The sequence below is a fragment of the Myiozetetes cayanensis genome, unplaced genomic scaffold, assembly GCF_022539395.1.
Source record: "Myiozetetes cayanensis isolate MyiCay16 unplaced genomic scaffold, myiCay2020 scf2-11, whole genome shotgun sequence".
In the NCBI taxonomy this organism is placed as follows: domain Eukaryota; kingdom Metazoa; phylum Chordata; class Aves; order Passeriformes; family Tyrannidae; genus Myiozetetes; species Myiozetetes cayanensis.
This window is the reverse complement of record NW_026087411.1, coordinates 39409617-39433393: the sequence shown is the minus strand read 5'-3', so window position 1 is coordinate 39433393 and position 23777 is coordinate 39409617. Positions and strand designations below refer to the sequence as shown.

Here is a 23777-nt window from a genome sequence, read left to right as displayed (position 1 = left end):
ACAGTGGGGCACTACGTGGTGCCCCTGTTTCACGGGCAGGCAATTGTGCCCCTGCACAATGCCAGCCACTGCCTGGGGCCAAGCCCTGCTTCACTGAAAATCCAAAAAATGTGCTTGCTGAAACCTTGAAGGACCTATCATGCCGTCCCCCTGCCATTAAATAATAGTGATGCTTCACCCTGGTTTCACTCTGGTGAGATGCTGATGATCTCTCAGCTGGGCATCACCCACCCTGCACATGGGACCGAGGGACAGCACCAAAGATACCAAGGAAGCTCAGTCTCCAAGTTGAAACTCACTTTTTTCTTTCTGGCTGGGAGTTACATGCAAAAAAATTATATCAGAGTGCCACAAGAGAGAAGGGTAAGAAAACCCTCAGGAGTTCAGCTTAGACAGATTTTTTTTTTAAAAAATCCTTCTCCCTCTGTCTGTCTGATGCCCAGAGGAAAAAATAAAGTGCTTGGACAGGCCAGTTTGGTGTGAGTCTCTGTCCCTCCCTTTCTGCTCCCCCTTGCTGCAGCACAAGAGGAAAAACACTTGAAAGGCTCTTGGGGGGGCGGCTGCAAGGATGTCTGTTTTGCCTCCATTCATGCCACTCTTCCTTTTGCAGTTTTTCTGACATCCAGAGAGGAAAAAGGCACCCAGGTGCCTCTCCTACATACACACACAGATGAGCACATTCCCATTCAAAACAAGGCTGCAGTGCATTGAACTTGTCCCTGAATGTAACCCTTCTGGTTTGAACAGCCCTGCTGGCTCCTGCCTTGGGCAAGGTTTCAGTTTCCCTGTAGCTTGATGACGTGATTTGGGCAGGATTTATAAGGTTTACAAAAAACCCACAATTAAATCTAAGGGGCAGTGGAGGGGACTTTTTTCTTTCTTTCTTTCTTTCTTTCTTTTTTAATCCCTTTTCATTGCTTGCTTCTAGGACCAAGGAAAAAGTTGAGTTGGCAAAAGGCCACCGTGTTGGCTGGAGCTTGAGTTTCTAGCCGAAAATGCCAATTTCTTCAAGTTTAGTTAAATTAATTTCCTGAAGCTTTTCAAACATTTTCTTTGCTCTAAGTGACTGAGAAGCCATTGACATTTCAGCTGAAGAGTAATCGAAATACAGGACCTGAAGAACCAAAGCCATCTCTGCTGTAGCTCTGCTGTGGCCAGCACTGAAGCTGCCGCCGGTGAGGAAACCAGATGAGGCGAACGTTCTTGAAGGTAATGCAGGTAGGGAGGGGAAGCCAGGTTGGGACTGAAATATTCCCTCTGCTTCCAGGAAGAGAAGAGCCATCCCTTTGGGAAGGTATTCATTTGGGTCCCTGTCTGACCTCTAGGGCTTGAAAAACGGACGTACCCAAATTCAACAGGAAGGAGCACGACCTCCACTGGAAACCACAAATGCTGGGAAAGATAAAGCCTGTGTCCCAACTTTGTGCACTGAGTCCTGTTCAATAAATAATAACAGAGTGTGCTGGAACTGTGTCAGCTATGTCATTTCAGGTGAGAAAGACTTGTGTTTTCTAGGTACCAGCTCTGTAAATCCCTGAGGAGCATGCTGCCAGTGCAAGCAAGGGTCACACTGTGTTCTGCAGGACACGTGTGCACCAGCAGCCACGTGTGCCCAGGCAAATGCTTTTCTCTCTCCTGTACAAACTAAACTTCAGACCTTGTGGCCTGATTTTCCTAATCCAAAAGCAAAGGTCAAACAGAAAGTGCATGGCTTTGGTTTATTTATGGAGAAACGTAGCCATGAGACTTTCCAAAAGCATCAGCAAATTCTGCACATCCACGTTTAAACCCCACAGAAAGTCCTGCCCTCCCAAAGGCCTCCCTGTTTGGGTGCTGGGCTGGCAGTGTCAGGAGCCAGGCTCAGCACCAGCCAGCCCAGCACAGCCCACAGCAGAGCCATGTCCGCTGGGAGAGGGGACAGGGTGAGCTCAGACACAGAGCATCCTCTGAAGATGTCAGACTGCTTGGATTATTTACTTCTTTCTTATTACGTTACCGAAAAGGAGAGTGAGAAAAAAACGCTCCCAGCTGACCCAAAGAGGAAATGGGTAGGGAAACTTTGAGATTTCTCAGCCCTCCAAAAAGCCCCGCAGCTGGATGTGAGCATGGCCACCACAGCTGCCCCTTCACCATCTGCCCCACCGCCATCCCGGCAGGCCTTGCACCACCTCAATCCTGATACCAACAAGGAAGTACAATCACTTAACCGCACAGCCAGTTTCCTTTCTAAGCCTTCGGTTTGCCTCAGAAGTTTTTTAAACAAGACGCTTTCCTGTTTTTGAAACCTGTGCATCCGTATGGTTTGCAGGTTACTCAAATAACCTTATCACTTGGAGCAACGCTGGCATGAATTTCAAAACTGCTTACTGCGGTGCTCCCCTCCCCTCTCCACACATATCTATTTACTCATAGGGAGCCTTATTTACAGTATCTTCCTGCCAACTGCTGACACAGAAGAAAAAAACGCCCTGGGTTACACATTAAGCTTTATCGTTGAAGTATTCATGCCAGACGGTGTCCAAACAGAGTTAACTGACTGACCTTAGCTCAGGGTAAGCCACACAAGGGGGAAATTTCTATCGCAATCTGCTTGCACGGGCAGAGCTCGTTTCGCACCACCAGCTTTTTCATCTCCTCCCCCCCTTCATCTGGGCTGAAAAGGCTTTTCAAAGAAAACACAGTTTTATTTTCAGAAAGCCAAGTGAAGCAGAGTTGGTTCCTTGCAAGTTTGTTAAACGAGGAATTACCAGAAAGAGAGGTTTGCAGGTAAATGTTAGGGCATGGAGGGGGTTGCCTGTACAACAAATCCTGACCTAAAATCCATGCAGCCTGAAAGCCAAACACATTCTTACGCCAAAATGGGGAAAATGAAGAAGACTGCTCTGCAAGAATATGCTGTCAAGAGGGTCTGGAAAATCCAGAAATCAGCTTCACTATGCCTGTTTTGCACAGCAGCCTTGGAAAGATCTGCCAAACGTAACAGTTTCATTTGACAGTCATCTTCTGGCTTAACTTCTGAGCTGGCCAATGGCCATCTCGCATTGCACAATAAATGCCTGCAAAATTAATCATAAACTCCCTGCCTGGAACTCCCAGTGCTTCTTTCCTGAAGGGTACCTGCAGCCTGCTCCAAATCCCTGCCACCAGCTCAAATCCTGTGTTCATCAGTGGCCCAGCAGGCGAGGGAGGACAAACCATCACAAAAACAACCCATGAACTTTATTCTTCCACTCCCACTTCTGCAATCTGCTGGCCGAGCCGTTTACCTCTGTGTACACTTCATGACAGCCGCACGATAGCTGGGCACACAGGAGCTTATCTAAACCTCACACTTCGCAGCCTTTCTTCTCACAGCTAATGCTTGGGTGGTGAAGAAAGCTGTAGGACCCAGCCCAGGGAAAGAAGAACCAAGAGCTGCTCTCAGATTAACATGTCCTTATCCTCTCTCTCCAGTAAATTCACTACTGCCAGTCCGGTAGGGATGGGGTGAGGTCCCCTAGCTGCAACACTGCCTGCGTTTATTGGTTTTGTCTTAGTAGGGACTAATGGGAAGGTAAAGAGGCAGAGTGGGTTTGTTGTTTGTGAGAAGTGCTGCTTGGCCAGCCCTGCCATGGGAGCGTGGGGCATGGGCCATGCAGCATGGGTGGGGCATCACGGCACTAGATCTGCTCCTGCCACTCCCTGGATAAACCACGTCCCACTTAAATGCTCCTGTGTAGGGGGACACAGGAAATGTAAAATTACTTTCTCCTGCCAAGCTAGCTGCTCTGCAGTGGGGAGGGAAAGCCTCTGCTCCTCATTTCTTATCCTTAGTGTGCAGTGTTAGCACCTGGGGGATGTCTTTCCCCGCTGTCCAGCCCACCACAAGGGTGCAGCCCTTGTGCCGGCCACCTCATTAATGGCTTAGCATCTCGTTTGCAACATGGATCTCTCCCTCCATGAACTCACCAGAGAGCTCAGGCTCAGGCAGCCCTCAGACCTTCTGAGCACATCTGGCTCTTGCCCAGCTTGCACTGGGCAGCTGCTGTCACGCTGCCAGCTTTCCTGCAAAGATGTGGCCATCAAATCCAGGGTGCTATCTCTTTTCCCTGCAACTTAAATTAAATTGCTCATTTAAAAAAGTGAATTGCATTCCTACTATGTTAATTACTTCCTCCTATGTAATGCTCTTCTTCCAATAGACTAAATTGAATTGAGCATACAAACACCCCAGGAAAATGACAACAACAGCAAAAAAGCCCAAACCAAAAAACAAGCAGGATGTAAACAGCTCCAGAAGGGAGAGAGAATGTGTTTCTGAACATCTCTAATAACAAAACATAAAGGTATAAAGGTGATTAAAACAAGAAAAGCAAGCAGCACACATTTTAGTGCTGTGTTTTCACTTCTTACTTCTTTTTATCAAGAATAAAAAATAACTTGTGCAACCTCCACCAGGAAGTGAGTAGATCTTTGAACTCTGCCATCTGGCTAGGGGAATCTGTATTTTCATTGCCTCAGGTTACAGGTTAATCCTGCCAGTTTTTATTATTTGTAGAAGTAGTTGGCCTCTCGGAAGCTTTTATGGTCTCTGTCACAGAGAAGATTGCTGCTGAGCAAAATACATGCACAAAATACTGGGGTCAGTGGAGTGAGGACACTGAGCAGGGAAGAAAAGAGAGAGAGAGGAAAAAAAAAAAAAAAAGCCAGTTCTGGCTAATCTAAAATTATCCTTTTTATTACAAGAGAAGACATTGCAACATGTGCTGGCAAATTTGCCTCGCATTGCAAGTCAGCACAGACAGGAAGGCTGAGTCTCCCTGCTCATGGTGGAAGTCAAGCCCGAGCATGCCCAGCAGCTGGGGAGCCCCACGTGATGACAACAGCATCCAGCTCCATCTGGTGATGTTCTCCCAGCCCCCCGGGCACTTTTCCATCTAGTCTTGCAAGCAGCTGGATCAATTTACTCTAGCCTACGGTGCGCTGCACAGGCACAGACTGAAATTATTACTCATGGAAATCCCCTCTGTCTCGGTGCTTTGAACAAGGAATCAGGTAGCTTTCAAGCTCCTGACAATTAATAGCCTTTGGTCGAGGGAGAACAGTGCAAACACGCTGGAAGCGATGGGTTTCAAAACAGCTTGCTTAGTTTCTAGTAAATTAAAGGGAGTGGGCGGTTGAGGTACACAGTAATATTATCCAGCACAGTGTGGTCTTCATTGACGTCAGCAGGACATTTTTTTCCCCTCTCTTTCTCTCTCTCTGCCTGTCTCCCAAAAAGAGACACATGGAGGTTAATGCTGTGACAGAAGCATGGCTCATACCACCCGGAGAACCTCCAGCTTTCCATCAACAAAGCCAGAGCGCAGATGCTACTATGTTGCAAATGAGCAGCACCAAATTACATGCAAGTCATTTCAGAGGAGGGAAAACGCTGTTGGAAACAGAAATCATGAGGACTTACAGTATGCATTTCTCTTCATGTTACATGATTAACCATCCTGATTAAGACGACTCTCTTCCTGCGGCTAAGAACACATCCTCATCTCAGATTTTGCTTGAAATAGCGCATTTGACCATGACCCCTCCCCGCATCTGCTGTGCCCTTCCCAGTATAGCCCTGTGGTGTCTGTGACTGTGTTTTTTCAGTCTCACTGAACACATCATTTTCTCTGAGGCCCCTGTACTGTGGGCTGGAGGCATTATACAATAGCTGCCAGCTTTGCATTGAAAATATGCCAATAAATTCAGCAGAAAAATTCTGCTATGCTTTCAGCACACTTTTCAAAATGTGATTTCTGTGTACAATCATATGTGCTTGCAGCCTTTTCATACACTGCTAATTGCATATGGAATAAAAGGCGGTTGGACAGCAAATAAAAGGATGCACAACACAGAGATGCTGCAGCTAGGAAAACAGAGCTAACCTAGGCCTGAAGACATCACCTTCCAGGTGAAATATAACACTACAGTGCCCACATTTTCTGTGTCAAAAATGTGAAACATGGAAAGTGTTTGGGCCAGAATTTTTTTAGGGTTGCAGAAGACAAAGGGGACTTTTTTATAACAAAAATGTGTACTAAAGCTGCTGTGCCAGGTTCTGACTCAACACAAGACGCATGCATACTCCTCAAAGTGGAAGATTTTTCCAGTAATTGAGTGGACTGAATGAGCTCATCATGACCCACTGAGCAAGTTTTCTTAGTATTTGTTTTGAGCAAGAGAACAGCTTTGATCAGTGTTTGCACTCAGTTGACTTTTCCCCTCTTCCCAAACTTTTGTAGCTTTCATGAACCACTCATTCCATTTGGCTCCTCTTGGTAAAAGGAGCAATTTTTTCCTAAGTGTGGCCACAGGACTTAAGTAAATATCGCTGAAGCATTAAAAATTCGATGTATTAATGAAATGATACTGCAGGTGTTGTCGAGTTGCAGGATCACCAGAGCAGGCGAGGGAGAAGAGTACCGTCCAGGAAAGCCAAGAGACACAGTTATTCCATAGAACACTGCAGAGACAGACAGTGCATCCTTGTGCAGGAGGCTGAGGGGAATGTGTGAAAGTGGAAGACCATGAATCACTGCAAACAAATTATGTGATCACCAGCTGGCACATTCGTCTTGTCTTTCCATATCCTGATCTGATTTCGCTATGGTCACCCATGCAACTTGGTAGCATTCTGCCTGCTGCTCTGGGGGGCATTTTTGCTGCTTGTCGTTAAGGTATGAAACCTAACATGCTGTAAAGGTTGAGGAAAAGGTTTCGAACCAAGTAATTTTTGGCAGGAGTAGCTGTAATTCCCCCAGGGCCACAGCTACAGATTGGGCTTTGCTGCAGACACCGCAGTCCTTGTGTGCCTGCCTTCGGGGAACGAGTCACAGATTTTTACAGGTAAGTGTTGCACAACGTTTTGCTTTTCTGCAGAGTTGCCTGCTGAGGTCCCTTTGACAACAGTGTCTTTCAGGATTCATTTGCAACTTTCATCAGGACGTTTTGGAGAAAAAAAATGGAAGGAATTAATAGCTATTCGTAATTACGCCTCAGTGTGGTGGTGCCTGGGGGTTAATGGAGCTCATATCTCCAAGTTGCCATTCCTGAGTTTTAGCCACCAACCTATGCTCCCTTATTCCTGCAAATGGTAAGTCCCTATCGCTTTACACAATAGGCAAAGACAATTACCCTCTGGACTTTGAAAGAAAAGGAACACTGGTGAATACGTAACTCTGCTAAGCAGCACTTTCATTTTAAAGAAAACGCTCTCCTGTTTTCACACCCAAAAGGCACAGCCTGCTTTCTTTCAAGGTCTCACCGAAGAGTAGGAAAGGCACCCCAGAGCCCTGCCTAAACAGCTTTGGGCTCTCTGACTGAGCATTTTAACAACTTGGTTGTGGCCACAGCAGCCTGCAGCACAGTGTGCCCAGCCACGGCAGATGAGGTTGAAAGGAAATCCACGGGTTTCTCCAGTTCTCTTTTTCAGCTATATTTGGAGATGTGGCCAAGCCCAGGCCACGCTGATCTGCAGAGCTATCTTCAGACAGCCTTTGGCCACCCTGCCACATGAGAGCAGAGCTTGAGCCCAGGTTTTAAGTTCCAAGCAAGGTGGCCCTGATGCTGAGAAACATAGCCCAGCCTGCTCAGCTTGGGGTGAGGTTGTCGATGTCTACTGGGTTTGTTGGCACAGGATCAAAGGCAGCTGCAAACTCGTGTCACTCTGGCCACCAAACAGCCATGGGCTGGTCGTGGGTCTGAGCAACTCACACTGCAGGCAAGGCTGAAGGTGGTGGACCTGAAGGTGCACTTGCCTAAAGGTGGGAATAAAAACCAGGCAGAGCAATGCCCCATTACCTCCAAACAAACACAAACAAAAATGTTAACCATCCCATGAGACAAGCCCCTGGAAAACACCTTTTGTGATTGCCTCTCACTAGCCCTGCTGAGAGACACGCAGAGGGAGAAGGCTGTGCATCACAGCCGGCAGGCAAAGAGTCCTCTACAGGGACGCCCCTGAACTATTATTACCATCACTCTCCTTCTTTACAAAGCCTTCAGATAGCTTTCCAAGATGGTATTTTTGTGACCAGACAAAGGTCAGAGTCCCTGCTATGATAAATCAGGCCTGATTCCGAGGCAGGTTCAGCTGACAGAGTCATCTGACCAGCGCAGCTGTGCACAAACCCTGAACCAGTTCCCTTCTTATGTCTCTGTCAGGCCGGGCACGAAGCTCAGACATCTGCTAGTTCCTGAATTACAGCGTGCACGCAATAACGGACGTGCCCTGCTCTGGGAAGCTTGTGTTTATTATTTTCCAAGCTTTGCATCAACTACACACACAACCAGACCGCAGCGTCCGGTCACCAAATCTGCTGTGTGCAGCTGCTTTGGCTGCTAAAATGAATGGTGACTTCGTAAGCCTGTGGCTTCCCTAGCAAAAAAAAAAAAAAAAAAAGAAAAAAAAAGGAAAACATTTGCATTTCCCCTTTTCTGTTTTTCCAAATCCTTCCCTCTGAGAAACTATGCAAAGTGCTGCTTAAGTAGCCTCACACCTGTAAGGGGGGCAGCAGGCACAGCCACATCGCCCACAGTCCACAGCCCTGCTAATGTCCCGCAGAAATGCTTGGGGATAGTTCACAGCCACCTGGTGGGGGCCAGCGCGTGCAAGTGCTCCCTGGGTTTTGGGGGGATTGATGTAAACAGTGAGCCAGTGCAAGGACAGCTGGCCCCGCACCGCTTCCCACAGCACGTCCTGGGCTCGTGTTATTGCGCCAGCCTGGGCACTAGTGCGTCCCCCAGCCCTGCTCCCACCCCTGTGCCTGCCTACTGAGGGGCATTTTGTGCTTCTCCCCTGTACTGCCCTGCTGAGCAGCTCTGAATCATCCCCTGCACCAGCAGGCAGGAAACTGCAGCTGCCAGGCCCCCAGCGAGCTGTGTGCAATGCCAGGGTGCCCCTCCAGACCCAAAATATGCCAGCGCTGGGGTGAGCAGCAGTTGGGGTCCCCCCACAGCCAATACCAGGGTCCAGGGTGAGCTCACAGCTCACAGCTGTTGTGCCACGAATGAAGCTGAAACCCCCTTCTGCCAGCACCACCGAGCTGCACCACTTTGACCTTTTCAGGGAAATCTGCCTGGACATTTTGTTTCTTTCCCCCCAGCAGCCACAGCAGAGGGGGAGCTGAGCTGGCCAGCTTGCAGGGCTGACCCCACTATAAAGGTCAGAGAGGCACAGCCTGCCCCACCAGTCAGGGGCTGCCAAGCCTGCCAACTCAGCTGTTGTCTGCCCTCGCTGCTTGGAAAGGGTACAAGTGCGACCCTGGTATTGCAGCAGTTTGGAGATCGTAAGGCCGTGGTCTCGGATGGGCTCTCAGAAGCAGACAGGGTGCTCTGTGCTGGCTCCTTCCCAGAGAAAACTGAGAAGGGTCTGCACAAGAAGCTGCTTCTAGGGCTGATCACTTCTCAGAGCTGCCTACTCCCACACTCCAAGGGCCAGGCCTCGTGCTCCGCATAAGCCATTTGTGTCTGCTTGAAAGGAACAGTAAAAATCCCCAGAGACTCAGAAATTGTAAAGACACAGCAAAAAAACCCCAAAACTTCAAGCCTGTGAGCACCTCTCCCAAGCATACACAAATTGCTTCCATATTTTACAATTTTGAAGTGTGTGTGTATACGCTTTGTAAATCAGCAAGCCTGACCCTGAAGCCATCCAAAACTCATGATCAAAAACTTCTGAGTATTTGAGGTTCAGGTGACATCATTCTCCAAAGAGTTCCTTCATCTAAGTAAAAAAAGAAGGTAGGAATTTTTGAAGCAGAATATCAGAAGCCCTGAAAACTTGCTTTCTGTGCTAGGAAACACAATGCATAATGAGGACACACACAATCCCCTCAGTGTAAGTCAGAAGCAAAGCAGTCCCCATTTTCTGTACTTACTGGGCTAAAATGACATGCAGACAAAAACCCCACCACCTGTGATGTTTGAGTGTTTAGAAACAAAATCTGTCCCATGACGTCTGTGCCTTTTGTCTAGCCTCCTGCACCTCTGCCTCCAGTCTGGGGATCACAGGCATGGCATGGAGACGTGGCTGAGGGTGCTGCCACCAAAGTGCTTCTGTAGTGCCCCTCACTGTGGTGCCCCTGGGTCCTTCAAGGACAACAAGATCCCTCTGACCCCCATCATACCCCAGTCAGGTACAGAAATGTAGTGATCCCCATTTGCAGCAGAGAACTGAAGACAAAGATCCCAAGGACTCGCTCTGGGGCAGTTGTAGTGGTTCCCATCCCACCTATCTGCCTTGTCCAGGCACTGTGGGTTTCTGCCAACACTGCTGAACTGCTGTGCTTGACACTTTGGTGTGTCAAAGTTGTCTGGGGCCAGTTTTAGTCTATAACGTCCCAAAAAGGTTGGGCTGTGGCCACTACCAAGAGAGCTCAGGTTTGCTCCCGTACCTCAGCAGCAGTCCCAAGGGTTGAGGCTGTGAGACAAAGTCATGCAGTCCAACAGGAGCAGATCTGTAGGGCAAAGCACTTGGGACTGAGGATTTTACACCCATGTAGCACACGTTTTAAGAGTAGCTGCAGTTTGGCTCAATGAACTGAGCCGTGAGGTAGACAGGGTGTTACTTGGGAGCATTTTCCAGTTTAGTCTCCTCCACCAGAAACCCAGCCTATGTACTGCGAGGTCACTCCACAAGGCGAACAGAAGTGGAGTGTGTGGGAGCAACCAGGATGTTTGCTCAAAAGGGCATCCCCAGCCTGAACTGAGCCAGTAATGCAGGCACTTCCAGCTCATCCATCTGCCCTGGGCATGGAAGTGGAAGAGCCCCACTGCCACTCTTACCAAATGCTAAGGGACTTGTATGAGCAACTTAGGTGGACAAAGCATCCTGACACAAGGCACAAGCACAGAGGGCACTGGCTGAGAAGGGGAAGGAGGGGAAATATGTTTAGAACAACATGCTCATCAATCCTGCAGAGGAGGGTGGGCACAGACAGCCCCTGCCTGTGCACACTGGGATCCCATGGGACAGGACAAAGTTTTCCCTGCCATCCCATGTCATCCCCATTTCCATTCCCAGCCCACACTGTGCTCCCACAGGCTGTGGTGCCCACAGCTGAGCAAAGGCCTGCACATGGGGGTGGAGGTGGTCCAGCTGGGGGATCCAGCTAAGCCCCAGCCTCCTCTGAGACAAGGCGGTTGGGCAGGCTGGCCTGCAGCCCAGGCAGCTCCAGAAAGGATATGAAACCCCATCATTGTGAAAGCAGGAGGTGACAGTTCATGCTAAGGCAAGGGGCTCCACATTGCTTTCACTGCCAGCATGAGGTGCAGCTTGCTGCATGCCGCCACTCTGCACCTCCTTAGAGCTCTCTCCCAGGCACAAGCAGGCAGAGCCAGGCTCCAGGAGTGTTGTCCCTCTCCACTAGCTGGGGCAGTTGACAGCAGGGCTAAGGCCAACTCTCACTTTTGAGAGATCTGCAGGACTTGTCATATCTCTGTCTTTAGAGTGAAGAAAAAAGAGAGGAAGATAAAGGCCAATATTTGTGGCCAAAAAAGGGGGTGTAAAATCCTGAAGGTGCCAGGTAGCGCTAGTGTGGAATTCCATGAAAAAGCAGGGCCATCTCAAACTGCCAGATGCCTATGAAATGTTATTTCTGGACACCGCTTCAGAACTGACTTGGAGAGAAGTGTGACATTTACTGAGTCACCTCCACCACTTCCTGCAGCACCTGGAGCTTACTTCAAGGGCTCTCATTTAGATACTGAGAATTTGCTCACTGTTCAGGCTGAAAATAACACTGTTTACTTTCGGTTTTTTTTTTTTAAAGCTCTGCTGAAAGCATGATCTGTGATGCAACAGCCTCCAGTGCAGCCCATCCCTATGTGCAGTTCACACAGCACAATGAAAAAGCAATTTAAAAGTCGTCAGTCACCTGGTACTTCTCCCAGGAGGTAATCAGCAACACGTAGCTGCTTTGCCTTTGGATCCAGTAACAGGCAACAAAACTTTCTTTTTCCAAGCCACCCAAACCATGCTGCATCCTGAACACTGATGGAGGTTTTCACCACTTCCTCTGACTGCACCAGTAAGCTGTGGCCTTCAACATACGCTGCAGCAGCTGCACCATGAACTGAAATAATTTTGAAGGACAGCTCTGAATCTCTGCCTTTATGATAAGTCATTCAGGGCTCCTGTGTCCCTGCTTGTTCCTGCCAGAGCCCTCCGGGGCTCAGGATGCACAGCCTCAAAGTGCAAGCAACTTCAGAGAGGAGGAATTGAAAAGAAAAGCTAAATCTAATTTTAAAAAGAAACCAACCAAATACACAAATATTTCTTTAGTTTCATATCTAAATTATTTTTGCATGTTTCTTCTATATTTAAGTACTCCCCTTACTGGGGATGTAAAACTCTGATGAATTCATTGTGTATAAAATCATTTAGGCTTTAAGCACTCTTGTTTTGATATATAGTTTGTTAATAAGGAAAGGACTGATATTCCCCCTTGGTATTACAGAATTTACACAACATTTCACATCCAATCCAAAAATATTTGTGGTGTTTCTTTCAGAAGTTGAAGCTGGATAAAGGATATTTTGTCCTTCCAACGACAAGACCTTTCATTAAATGCCGTTACAATTGCAAAGGATCAGCCATCGAAACCCAAGTGTCTTTGCTGGCAGCGCATCCATTGAAACAACTCCTTGAACAGGATATGACATGTGAATGTTTAGTCTGTGGAAAAAAAAGAGAAAAAAACAAAAACGTCAAATGTCAAAATGTAGAAATGTCAAAATGTAGAAATGTCAAAGGTGAAAGAGGAACTGGGTTGTTTGCTGTTAGAAATGCCTCCTCTTACACCACAGTGGCCTGTGAGAGCCATGCAAGCAGAAGGACCATGGAAGTTCTAGGAAAGGATGAAAAACCTTCCTTTCTTGTGAAATACACTGTTTTCTCAGGGACCATTCCAATTCAGAGTCAGACAGGGAGTAAAAGTGCAAAGCTGTCTGAGGAGAGATGTGTTACCATGTTTTTCTGCCCATGCACTTTGATGGGAAGGCCCCTGGGACCCGCTGCACTGCGGCTCTGCAGCACGGCAGTGCGAGGGAGAACAGGCCTTGCCGAGCAAAGAGCAAACCCACCGGAGCAGACACTGTGTTGATGCTCTGCCTGCTCCAGGGCTTTGGGCAGACTCTAAATTTAAGGGGATAGTTCACTTGTTTCCAATCTCTCCTTTGTTTGTCTAGTCTGAGATACTGAGCAAAAGGCACAGAAAAAAGTAATGTGGACAGTAAACCTCCTATTTAAAAAAATTAATACTATGCCTCCAGGGCCTGGGAGGTTTCACACAACTGGATATTAAGTTCTGAAAAATGAGACTGGACAGAGTAAACCAAAATTATCTTCTTTCCAGCTGGACATATTTTACAGCCTGTCAGTCTGCCACATTAAATAGAAGACAGGAAAGACCAGATGGGATGTGCACCCAAGATGACATGTGCACCTCTTTCTACTCATAAACCTGGGGACTTTGTTCAGCCAGCCTTTGAAATCTCAGTGCAGGCTGAGGCTGGTTATGAACCAAAACAAGGAGAGGGCTGTTGTGGACAACCGTGCTTGCTTTATGTGGGACTTGTTGGAAGAAGAGGCATGCTGCATTTCTCCTGAAAGGGATGATTAATCATCTAGGAGATACAAACACAAGAGAAAAGAAATAGTATCTGTTGAGACACTTCCAGCTGCATGTCCATCCTGCCCCTTGACCAGCATCTGCCTGGCCTTGTGGGCAGACTCAGCACCCAAAGGTCTCCAGGGCTCTAAAACGTGAGGCTGCAGGGGAACAGCTGGCACAGAGACAAGCATCTCCCGTGCCACCGCCAAGGCAGCAAGCTCCTGCACACTGCCACATTCTTCATAAAATTACAAAAAATGTTAATTTATAGCAAATCCTTCCCAATTAAAGACGATAAAGCTCTGCAGTTAATCAAGCTGATTAAGTGAATTAAACTTGTTAAGAACAGTTTTATCAAAACATTTACATTTCTGCTGAGCAGAGATTCATGCGACTTTGAGCTGCAAAGTACACATTTGCCATGAGAGGACTAAAAAGAGGATTGGGAACATTAACCATGTGAAAAATCAACTCTACTTCTGCGTCTCCCAGCATTCATTTAAACAAAAGAGGTCCCTGACCCATTAATTTCATCACTGTGTCAGGTATCTTCTACTTTCTGGAAAGAGAGGCATTGCTTACTCACTGTGGGAGGCGACACATGGGGCCAAAGGTGGGGAATTCATCCCTGCCTTATGAAACAGGGGACTTTTTCCTGACATGTAAGTCTGCTCAGCTTCAGTCCCCACAGAGATGGGTTCAATAAAGGCTTTAGATGCTTAACTTCTTAATTTAGACACTCGTCTTTAGCTGTTACCCAACCGTGGAGAGGTGTACTGCTGACAGCTACTTGAAGTTCCTCCAGCATCCTACATCCTTCAGAAGAGAGCAGAGCAGGTTGGTGGTGACATTCCATTTACCTGTGCCACATCAGGACCCATCAGCAGCATGTCCTCCCAGAGCCTCACAAGCTGGGAGTAGACAGACCTGTAATGGTTGGACACGGGCTTAGCTGGCATTGAAGGTTTTCTCTGAGCTTCTGGAATGACAGAGGCACCTTTCACAACACTCCACACCTATTTTAGGATAAAAAACCTGTGGGGGATTGGAATGACTGTCTCTCTGCTCACTGTAGAACAACTCATGATGAAGGGACTTACACTGAATGCCTCACTTCTGGACAGCTCAAATACAGTCATGTCCTCAAATATTCCCAGCAACATAAACACCAACTGGATAACAAACCATGGCCAGGAACAGGGTGTCTAACCACACAGCAGCAGGTATGCCTGCTTGCCAAAAGGGCATTCGTCACAGCTAGTTAGCCCATGTGCACACAGAAGGCAGGTTAGTGTGGGCTTCAGATCCTTCTCAAATATTTAGCCCACCTCATTGATGGGTTTTCTTTGCTGCTGCAACGTGCACTGCTCTCCATGGCAGGTAGTTTGAGCATTGGAGGTAGCACTGCACCCACAATAATTTCCTACCAAATGAGGATTTAAGCAGTGAGAGTGCACAATCCCATTTAAAAAGGCATTAGGAATAGGCCTTCCCCTTTCTCTCAATGAGCACGTTCAGAAGATCTGCAACTTCAGCATTTTGCAGAGAGTTCTGCTAAGGCAAAGACAAACTTGGCATTGGCACTCCATCTTCTGTGCCATATGCTTCATTCATCTGAGAGTTGTTTTTCCTGCAGGGGAGGGTGGATTAGCACGTATGGAAATTCATTAAAATTATTTTGTTTGGTTCTTTGTGCTGGCCACCATCTCCATTTTAATTTTTATTTCTCATGCCCAGAACAATCTCAAAACAAAGACAACTTCTCCTGAAGCACAATAAATATTCTCAAAAGGAGTGTCTGAAAGGCCATGCTCCTTGGATGAGCCTGTAAAGGTTACAAGTTGTGGCTGGAGTATTTCTAAAGAGGGTGATAGAAACCAAGAGACTGAAAATAAAAGTAAAGCATGTTAAGAAACCAAATATACTGACATGCCATGTAACTACCTGGGTATTGGCAAAGGTATCATCTGGTTATGTGCAAGCCACTTGCCTGGTTTTGCAACAACAGGTTTCTCAAACGATGCTTATACTGAGCTACCTATTCCATTTTTCACTGCTTGTCAGATAAATGGCGGCTTTTTTAATGGGAAGACAGACGTTTGATTATTTTAGGTTCAGGGATTCTGGCCAATTCCTTCCCAAAAGCGGCTGGGGTTGAATAGCCAAAGAAAATTTATGCATTTAAACTTAATGATGCTTAAACACTGCAAGTAACAACATTGAAATGGACAGAAGACTGAGGGGTAGCAAAAATCTCCAAGAAAAGGACTTTTCTGTTCAGACAAACTGCCAGCAGCTCCTGATAGTGACCATTGTGAATGTATTTCCATGTTCTGCCCTTTAAAAGTATATATTATTTTCACTTAAAAAGAAGTCTGCATTCATTTTTGGAGTCCTGTGATGTTTCTGCACCTAATGGTTTCCAGGTCTCTCCATAGGCTGTAGCGAGCTTTTGTTTATCCATACAAGACAAAGTTTTGAAGAGTTCAGATCTCAAAAGCAGAAAAAATAACTCATGACCCACAGGCAAACAGAGTGGGACATTTGGCTCCACTGCTTTGGAGAAGCTTCCAGCTCACTGTGGTTTAACGCAATGGCACTGGGGAGCTACACTGACAAAGACCTTTTGTTCCCTCCTTTCCCTGTTTATGAGGTTAGGTACAAACCCCATCCTATTTCCACTTCTAATGCCTGCAGAGAAGAAATAGTCAAAAAGGTATCATAAGAAAGATGAAATCTGCATAAACACCCTAGTGAATGCTCTTCAGGTAGTGCATGTTTCACAGGTTGGGGTTAGGTGTCATTTGCACATTAGGTTGAAATTGGGTCTTTTCATGTCCTAATGTACATTGAATATAAAAATTAAATGTCACCTGCGCAGAGTACCTATACCATTCCAAAGCTTTTACCTGTCCAAATAACCAGCTCTTAAAACCTCTGCATGAGTTTCAGCAGAATGCATTAGTGCTGAGAATAACAGAGGGCTGAACTTATCCAGAGGAGCCTTGCTCACCATTTTAATGCCACTCCCTTTCCATATAACCAAACTGTCAGCCTGCTCAGACCGCAGGGAGTGTCCAGTGTGGCTGTGAATGGAGAGGAATCATTTCCCAAGCTGAAGAATTATGAAAATGTAAACCATTTTTTTTTTCTTTTTTAAAGGGTCATTTTGGATGCAGCAATGAGAACGAGTGCACGAGCTTCAGTTTCTGGTTATGATTTCAAACTCACCAAAAAATGTTTCTGAAATGGGAGATTGGGAAGGAAAACAGCATCTAACAGCTCCTGCCTAGGACATGGGCAATGCCAGGAAACATTCAGAAAAATAACCCATGGCAGTTGCCAAAAGGGGCCTAACAAATGGATGAGAAGCAGTAGCAAACTACATGCTGGTTTATAAAATGAACTTGGTCTGACTTTGACCTGCAGAGAGGTGAAGAACATATTGTATCATAGAGGAGAAGGGAGATGGCTTCTCACTGCAGGGTGCTGCTGGGTCTGAGCCATGCTCTGAACAGAGAAAGCAACTGCAGGCACTCGAGTGTCAAGGAGACATCATATTCGAAAGAATTCAACAATGAACAACAATCAAATAACTAAAGGGAAGATTAAATAACTAAATAGTACAGTTTGGATAAGTAAATCCCTAAGAAGAAGATAAAATCATTTGAAGGTGTCAACATCAAGGAGAGAGTGTTTACACAGCTCTAGATAAAGCGTAACAAGAAAGGAAAAGACCTCTTCCTGCAGAATAGGGAAAATGCAGACTGGCCGTAAGAGCTGCTAACCCCCTGATGCTGACCTTCACAGCCTCTTCCACCCCCTACCAAAACCTCCGTTGGTGTAGAGATTGTCAGATGAGCACCCAGGACTGCTCAGAGCCACCATGGCAACATCCTTCTGCAAAGCAACCTGTCACACGTGCCGTGTGTGCTGCACACCAGCAGGGCCAGCATGACCGTCCCTCTGCACCTCCACCTCCTGCAGGGAAAGATAAACCCAAAGTGTTTCTCTCACGCTTTACCATCACTAAAATACATTTGATTCAACAGCAAAACACAAAGTGTCCAGTAACTCTGTAAAACGGCCAGTCCATCCCTGGAGCCTGCAAATGCCACATTACAAGCTCAGGTATTTGCCTGTAGCAATCAGCTAACGGGATGTGTAGCAGCAGGATTTCATGTGCTCATGTACACATGGTGTGGCCATCCACAGAGGCAAAGTTTCTCATTTCCTCCTGTGAGCGCTGTCTGCATTTGCTTAACTGTTGCCATTAATGATGGCTCGGTTGAGCTGAAATAAACCATGCTGGATGTCTGCCTCAGGCAGACTCTTTTGGCAATTTTTAGCTAAAATAATTCAACTGCCTCCTAGAATAAGATTAGGAAGATATATGTTAGCTTGCTCTGTTCAAATCAAGAGATTAAACATGTCTGTCTTCAGAGGCTGGTACTGATAGAGCCAGGGAAGGGGGATGTGCCTTCCCAAGGGTCCTAAGTTTTCCCATCTGTGGTCAAGTTACAAATTATACAAAGCTTCACTCTGCACCTGCCTCATGGGGGTTTGTTTGAGTTTGGTAGATAATTTAACTGAGGACTCCATCTGTTTTGGCCTTGCTGCAGGCCAGGGACACAGGTGCTGCCTACCATCCCCAATGCCGACGGCTGGAGTCTGCTGTGGCCTGAAGGTGAAGCAGCGATCCTCTCATCCTGCACAGCTGCAATTAGGCAGGACAAGGACCTTTCCCCATACGTGCTCCACTCCCTCGCTGAGAACCGTCTGCCTTGGGCATTAGAAGAGAGAGTTATGGGGAAAAACAAATATTTACATATGCATTTGATCCTGTAGCTAAAAGCAGCCCTATCATGATGCCTGTGCAGATGGGACTCAGGTGGCAAGGGCAGTGTTAAATCAAGCATTTCTAACTGCCCAGCGCTTGACCCTACAAGCTTCCCATGCTTTCAGTCTACGTCAGGTTTGTGTCATTTCCTTGATTTGCATATGGCAAACCGAAATAAAAATGCAGGAATCCCATCATGTGGCATCATACTGTCTACCGCATGACTCACTGGCAGAACTGGCTCTTATTCTCAGCTGTTAATTCCATCATGCTGGAAAAGAAGAATAACTGGGAATACTGATAGCCCAACAACCTCTGCTGAGGGAGCAGGCAGAACTCATTCGCAGCCTGAGCCCACAGCTTACCCCAAATATTTGCTAACAACAGACAACTACTGTGCTGCAGAAATCCCTGGGTTTGCTGTGTCCCAGGTTCTGCAGGATGCATGATCTGGTGAGGAGATATATTCCCAAATCTGACTCCTCCTGCTTCTCCTGGTCCTTTCAGCCTGTCTTCTGCTTTGGTCCTGCTCCCACGTCTACCTCCACACCTGTCATTAGTTCCCCTCTCCAGGGAGGGTGCCCTCAGCTCTTGTGCTGCAGTAGGACTCCCTCTCTCCTTCTCTTCCTCCCTCGGCCAGGTCCAGCCCTAGTCAGCATCAGCCTTCCTGCGTGTTTGAGTATCGGCAAAGGAGCACAGCCAAGAGTATCTCCAGCACTACAGTGACCCTGCCAGCACAGAAAAACAAGGTCAAAGAGCTGCTGCTCTGCACCTGCAGCAGGAGGCTGCTCTGTGCCGGCCACACCATCATCTATGATTTAGCCACCAGACTTTAACAAGTTTCCACTGAGCAAGTGCCTTCAGAGAATTCAGATTCTAACTCTTAAGAAGTTTCTGTTGAATGTCTGAGATCTGAGGCTTTTTTTATTTCCTAAGATTTCTCAGTTCAACTTATTTTTCCCCCCATGAAAAACAACCAAAGGTGCATTCCTGATATCTGCCAGATTTCAAGCCTCTTCTTCAGAGGCAGAAAGTGCTAGAGTTTCTCAACAGCTCACTTTAAGAACATGTTTGAATATGAAGAGAAAAAAATTGTTTCTCTCATCTCTTTCTTGTAAGCAAGTAAAAATATTTTTTGCTGAAGCTTCCCAGATGTATTCAGCCTGAGACAGATACTCAGAACAGAAAAAAACAGCTAAGCAGTAGACAGATAACGTTTTCAGGAGTTTACAAGCAACTAAATATTTGGTCTTACAAGAAATGGATAGTCTTAAAAACAGACAGAGGCACCAAGGTCATCAAGTACATGTAATTTAAACTGATCCTCTGCTGAGTCAGGAGGGAAGATAAACAGAAAATGCATGAATTTCATGGTATATTCCCCAATTTTGTGACTGCTTTTGTACTTTCTAAGAAGACCACGGTGAAGAGATTTGCCTCCTTCGGAGGTGCAGGTGCTCTGCCACAAGCTGCCTGGGCAGAGCTAAATGAGCTTGGCAGGTGACTCTCCCTCAGGATCTCCACTGGCTCTCCATGAGCCCACTCTGGGACCTGGGAATGTATCTCCCCATTTTCCCAGCACTCACAGGCCTCTGGGGAAGGCTACTCATTCTGCAGGGGCACCATGGGGATGCAGGTGCCAAATATACCTGTTGCATTGTGCAGTGCTCAGCTGGGAGCCAGACACAGAGTGCTGCTGAGCTGGGTAGGGGAACAAGAGCCTGGAGTAGTGGGCACCCTCACAGAAGGGTGCTCTGAAACAAAGGGAAAGCTGGGGGTTCTTATTATTTCGGATCAGGTCAGGAAGGTCTCATCACTTCACGATGACGCTACGGCACAAACTAACGGAGCCTTGCCTCGCCCCCTCTCCCAGTTGGTCACTCTGCTGAACATTTCCACCTCTACATCACACACACACAGAGGCTCTCTCTGAACAGGGCCATCCCCCCAGTAGGCACCATGGCACAATACCCATATCAGGCCACTCTTGCTCAGGAAGCATCAGTGCAGTATGTGTGATCCTCTGTCACTCCATTTTCAAAGCACAGGCACAACCTATTCCCCATTTGATTATGCAGACACAAGTAGGAAGCAGGCAGCAGGTCTGCAGGCAGATAGGTTCCTTCCCCCCTTCGCCTTTCCCTTCCCTTCCCTTCCCCTTTCCCTTCTCTTCGCCTTTCCATTCCCTTCCCCTTCCCCCCACTCCCCTTCCCTCTCTCCCCTCCTCACCTCCCACTCTTTCCCGAGAATGCCCTCAGCATGCTTGCATCTGCAGCAGAGCCACAGCAGCTGACAAAACACCTCTCTCCCTGTTCCAGGGATGGTTTTGCCTGTGACTGACAAGCAGGCACTGGTGTTTCACAGCGCTGCTCTTCAAACCACTCTTTCATAGACGCACCATGATTCCTGGTCCTTGTGAATGGGAACCTGCTTATTTATTAATTTTTGCTGACAGCAACGGAAAGGAGTAGAAGGGGTATGCAGGGGGGAAGAGAGAAGTATGCTTTAATTCCTGTGCTTTTGACTTTGTCTGAGAAATACAGAAAAGCTGCCCCTACCCAAAGAAGTTGGTGTGACCACTGTCGGGGTAATAAGGGGGTGGTGAACAAGAGGGCCCATGAGCCCAGCAGTACAGTGGCATCTCTACGTGCAAGGAACCCGTGCACAAGTTTTCATGTGAATAATTAAAACCCAAGCCTCCTCACTCTTCTCCACTTTCCAATCCCTCCTCCTGTTTTCTATATAATTCCATTTTCCTCTCTCTCGCTTCTTTCCACTCCCATTTTACAGATATTATTGTTCCTTTGGCGAAAGGCATCCCTGTGCTGAGATGATGAGTTTATAAGGCAGAGAGCTGCAGCAAACGCCTCGTGAAGCCCAGCCAGCAGCCCCCAGCCTCCTTCCTCCCCTCCTCAAAGTTCACACGGTTTAGTATGCAAGCTTCCTGCTGCCTGCCCAGCCAGCTCGCTATTCACAGGCAAACTGCGCTCCTCCGCTTGGCTCCTAGAGAAGAATAAGTATAAAAAGCTCTGAAAGTCTTGCTGCTGAGCCAGCAGGAAACTCAAACTGCTCTGAGCATGGGAACCAAGAGAACCGCTGTGGCCAGCACAACAGGTATTGTTTGGGAGGAAATCCCAGCAGCAGACATGACTGCCTACACACACACACACACACACACACATATATGTATATGCTTAGTGAAGGTTTGGCAAAAGGGGAGGTTGGGGAAGTGTACGAGGAGAGAAGAATAGATTAGCTGCTATATCCAAAAAAGAGTAAGAGAGCTGCTCAGCCAAGAAAAACAGCTGTATCACTAGCCAAAGAACTGACCCATTTGCCACACATACAAAGCATGTGGGACCTCAAGTGATGTCTCAGGCCTTGGTCTCTTGACAGGTCTTTCTATGTCCTTGCTTTAGTTTGCATCAGGAGTGAGTTCATGAGGCACATGCCCTGTTTGTCCCACTTGCCATATTTTGGTTTACGTCAGGGAGCAATTTTTTAACTGGATTCCCTTCGAGTGAAAGGAAACCAGGAGATGGACCCCAGCAGCATAACTCCTACACTCCAACATCTAATGAGTGTCTGGTCCCTGGGAACCAGAACTGAGGCAGTCTGGTGTAAATCCCCTGACATATCAAGTCCTTGGCACAAAACAGCCACCTCTGTGGATCTGCTTCCTGCTGCACCACACCAGCTGCTGACATAGGCACGATCTATCTGAAAATATGGTAAATTTGAGTGCAAAAAAGAGAAGGAAGAAGGAAAAGCTCGAATTATGTAACTTCTTTTCTCACCAAAAAGTGATTAAAAGCTGTGGTAAAACAGCTCACAAATGTCACATTCACAAGGAGTCATAACAAGAAGTTTGACAAGACAAGACTTGGTAATCTAGAAGTATTTTAATTATATATCTTACAGTCTTTCTTGTTAAAGATGCTCTAAAGAAATAAACCTGAGAGCAACAGGTCATCCCATCCCACTCAGCACCTCTTGCAACCATTTCAAAGAGCAGCAGCTGTGAAAATCTCAGGTAAGAGAATGTGTGGCCCCAAGTGTCATAACCATAAGGAGATGGCTAGAAGAGCAACAGACATGCCTTGGAAAGTGAGAGAGCATGCAAAATGAAAGGGCCAAACTTTAGGTCAACATGAAGACATCCAAGTGACAGACCATCCTGATGGGATGGATTTTTGTAACCCAAACACTCCAAAGTGAACAGTATTATGAATCCTACCGGTCAATTGCCCAGCAGTTACACATAGCCACATTTCTGAACTGCATTAGGATTTTACTCACTACACAGAAAGGGGTTGGCTATGAAAGTTAGATCTGGACTGAGCTTCAGTGTCCTCAAATGGCTCTTTTTGGGGAATAAGAGGGGGGTCAAGCTGGGATTGTGTTCTGGCCCCACTCCAGTTGTAGAAGCATAATGGAGCAGCATCTGTGCAACGGGGTTCATTCCTTTAATTTGGTTAGGCCGTTTTGGGATAGGAAATGTCAATGCACAGGCTTGTTTTGGATAAACACTAAAAAGCAGTTTGGGAACCTGTCTGAAACAAGCTGATTCTCCAGAGTCTGTGACACCAGTGGAAAATGCGGGTAAGAGCTTACCTCTGCTATTAGCAGCTTCCCCATAATGGGTTTTTTCCTGTGCTATATGGGAGCTCCAGGATACTCAGGACTTCTGCAGTGCTTCTACCTCTGAAAGTCCACTGCACAGTCAGGAACCTCCTGAGAGAGGGAGAACCTGAACTCTTACCCACCAGGCTCCCAAAAGAAAAGTCCTCCAAAAATAAATGTATCTTCACACTGTGCTAACTGCCTTAGTGACCCTGGCATGGGTGCTGAGCAGCGATGAAGGCCTGGTCAAGAGGCTATCAAGAGCCAAGCAGTAGGAAAGGCAGCTGGTTTGTGCACCGATAACCTGGGATGTTCAGAGCAGCCACATGGAGTCAAGAATGGAAAATGTGAACAGTCCTTTGTGGCAGATGGGACAGAGTCACGTGTAGGAGACTTTAGTCAGCAGTGCAAAGCTCCGAGCTTTCCACCAGCATTTCTCCCTGCTGCAGCCTTCTGGAAGAAAACAAAGCAGAGTCCCAGGGATCAGCAGCCCCTCAGCTACCTGGAGCTGCCTGGTTTCCAGCCCATAGGGTGGTGACATGAAGGAGAGGCACTCGTTCCTTTCCTCACCTGTCTCCACTCACAGGGCACTTCGAGGAAAGGGAATTAGACTGTAGCACAGCACTCCTTGCCCTTGAACATGTGTAAGTGTAGTGCTGGTCACAGGGTGCAAACAAGCA

The 23777-nt window shown here is 47.1% G+C and overlaps 1 long non-coding RNA gene across 1 annotated transcript; it reads right to left on the bottom strand.

The window, feature by feature from the left end:
• Positions 1 to 12101: 12101 nt before the first annotated feature.
• On the bottom strand, positions 12102 to 21691 carry LOC126640611 (uncharacterized). Its single transcript, XR_007629099.1, has 3 exons — positions 20704 to 21691; positions 14495 to 14561; positions 12102 to 12697 (listed from the first exon to the last, which is right to left on the bottom strand). It is a non-coding gene; the product is annotated as an uncharacterized LOC126640611 (long non-coding RNA).
• Positions 21692 to 23777: the final 2086 nt, after the last annotated feature.